Consider the following 3,033-nt stretch of genomic DNA (forward strand, 5'->3'; position numbering starts at 1 on the left):
GCTCCGAGGACGATTGCGTTGCGTTTCTCGACGCGTCCTAAAGAAGCTTTTAACGTCATCGAGGATCTAGACCAGGACGAGGAGCCTTCTTGGGGTGCCTTTGTGCCCAAGTCTCACCAGAGGATCTGCTCGCAATTTCCCGGTCCTCGCTTCGCTATGTATGAGTTCGTCTTCAAGGAGGTTGGCCTCCGTCTCCCCTTCACTTGTTTGCAACAGAGCGTCTTCGGTTGGTTGCGCCTGTGCCCGTCCCAGCTTCATCCCAACGCTTTTGCGTTCCTAAGGGCCTTTGAAGTTGTATGTGGGTTCTTGGAGGTCGAAGCGACTCTGCCTCTTTTCTTCAGAGTGTTTCACTTGCAGAGGTTGCGTGACCCGGATGGTAAGTGGAGTTGGGTGTCTTTTAAGCAGCCGAAGAAGCTGTTCGCCATTTGTCAGGATTCTGTCAAGCATTTCAAGAGTCGTTATTTTTTGATCAAGCCACTCACTCCTGAGGTCGAGAACCAGTTGTTCGAGGAACGCGAGTATATTCAGGACGGGGTGAAGACAGTGGACCCATCTGCTCGGTTCCCGTTGGAGTGGCAGCCTGACCACTTCGAGCGTGGGACCGACTATTATATTTTCCGGGATGAGGATCTCAACGAGCGTGATACAGGGGGGGTATTAGCGGCTCGCTAATTTCGTGGACGAGTTTAGACCGGCGGTATGTACATACCCCAACGGGGATCCCTTATACGAGGAAGATGGAGGTCCTATGCTGGAGCCTCGGTATATCAACACAAAAGCTGTCCTCGAGTGTGGGAGTTACGGGGATGCGATGATTTTGTTAGGTGAGATAACTATTTCTTGTTCGAACAATATCCTTTTGGTTCTAACTCTTTATTTTGCAGGAAAAATGGCCGACCTACATGACAAGGTTGTGAAGATGAGGGCGAAGAACAAGGCGGCTGTCAAGCTAACCGTGAAGCGGACGAGGGTCGAGGAGGTCAAGGCGGCTGCTTCGGGCGCCCCTGACGATGGCTCCCCCTCGTCGATTGGGACGACTTCGGGAGGCTCTCCGGCCGGAAAGAAACAAAAGAACGAGGGGACCCCCGAACTCCGTCCCCTTATCATCGACACCCCTTCCGAGGATGACATAGTGTTGCCCTCATGTACTTTGCACAGGGGGATCTTCTCGAAGAGAAATGTGCTGCTGGAGCGCGAGGAGGTGAGGCATATAGTCAGGCGGGACCGGGTGGCCCGAGATAAAGACTTGTCTGAGGATCTTGAAGGGATGATGAGGGTGGCCGCCTTGGCTTTGGCCCTCAATGCCCAAAGGGTCTGTCCTCGGAAGGACTATGACGCTCTGCAGACCAAATATGATGAGCTGGAGCACGAGTTCGAAAATTACAAAGATAAGTATGAGGTTCAGAGCGGCATTGTTGAAGACCTCTGCAAAGAGCAGAACAAGGTCAGGGCTTTGGAGACCGAGGGAAAAAGGCTCCGTGAGCGAATTGCTGAGTTGGAGAGGTCTCATCTCCCTGCTGCCGAGGAAGATGAAGACGATAAAGCCTTGGTGACACGCTCCCAGCTTCTGGGCAAGGTGAGGGAGTTGGAGGTCGAATGTGTTGCTACCCTGGGGGTTGGGTTTAAAGCCGCGGTGGATCAGTTGAAAGTCCTCAATTCGCGTTTGGTTACGAAGGGCATCGGTCCGTATAATAAGGTTGTGGATGGGCGAATTGAGTCAAACCCGGAGTTCGAAGACTGGGAAGATGAGCAGGAGCCCCAGGGTGAGGACAACGGTGCCGAGGATGAGGATGGCGACGTCTGACCAGTTTCCTTTTGACTGGCCTGCGTGCCAACATTTTGTGGCTTGCGTGCCAATGTTTTGTGGCCTGCGTGCCAATGTAAAGTTAGTGGGGCGATGCCCGGATAATTTTTGTAATATTTGGATATCGTCGGCCAGCTTGGTCGGTTTTTAATACTATTCAGCATTTTATGCTTCAATGTTTATTGTCGAATATTTATGTTTGTGCTCGACCGAGGTTTATAGCCCGAGCGTGTGTTGTACGGTCCGGGTGCGCAGAGCAGGTGTGCGCTATAAGCGAGCTCGAGACCGCAGTCGGGGCCACGTGCTCGCGGCGTGAACGATCCCATCGCGAGCTGGGGTTCTGCCGTGCAGGTACTTCCGCGGAGGGTCTGTGTGCTAGGCCCGCTGCGTGGTCAGCTTCGCCTCCTGCTAGGGGGTATCTGACCGATGCTGTCGTGGAGCATACGCGCTTGTACCATGGCGCGAGTCCTTGCCCAGCCTTGTCTCGTGTTCGCTACGAGCGGTCGGGTAGCGTTAGGGTGTCTCTAACTGTAGTAGCGTCTGAGTTTTTCAGTATTCCAAGGTCGAGCGAGTTTTTCGCCGAGAAGGTTCTCGAGGTAATACGCACCGTTTTCGGTTTTATCGTAAACTCGGTACGGGCCTTCCTAGTTCGGGGCTAGTTTGCCCTCGCGCGAATCTTTCATGTTCCTGCGGAGCACTAAGTCTCCGACTTCGAATCCGCGCTTGATGACTTTAGTGCTATGTCTTAAGGCTATCTGTTGTTTTAATTTCGCTTCTCGAAGGGAGGATCCTGTTCGAATTTCCTCGACCATATCGAGCTCTTCCCTCATAGCTTCGTCATTGAGTTCTTCCTCAAGGGGTGACTCGGTCCGACGAGAGGGTTCTCGGATCTCCACGGGGATCACGGCTTCGGTGCCATAGGTTAACCTGAACGGTGTTTCCCCGGTGCTCAAATGTGGGGTCGTTCTGTATGCGCAAAGGACGCTGTGCAACTCTTCGACTCAAGCCTTTTTCGCCTCGCCCAACCTTCTCTTTAGTCCGCGGAGAATGACCCGGTTGGCGGCTTTAGCTTGTCCGTTGGTTTGAGGGTGCTCGACCGAAGTGAAGTGCTGTTTCGTCCCGAGTTTGGCCACAAACTCCTGGAATTTTCTGTCCGTGAACTGGGTACCGTTATCGGTTATTATCGCCTGTGGCACCCCGAACCGAGCGAGTATGTTCCGCTTGTAAAA

The sequence above is a fragment of the Vicia villosa genome, unplaced genomic scaffold (assembly GCF_029867415.1).
Source record: "Vicia villosa cultivar HV-30 ecotype Madison, WI unplaced genomic scaffold, Vvil1.0 ctg.001488F_1_1_1, whole genome shotgun sequence".
In the NCBI taxonomy this organism is placed as follows: domain Eukaryota; kingdom Viridiplantae; phylum Streptophyta; class Magnoliopsida; order Fabales; family Fabaceae; genus Vicia; species Vicia villosa.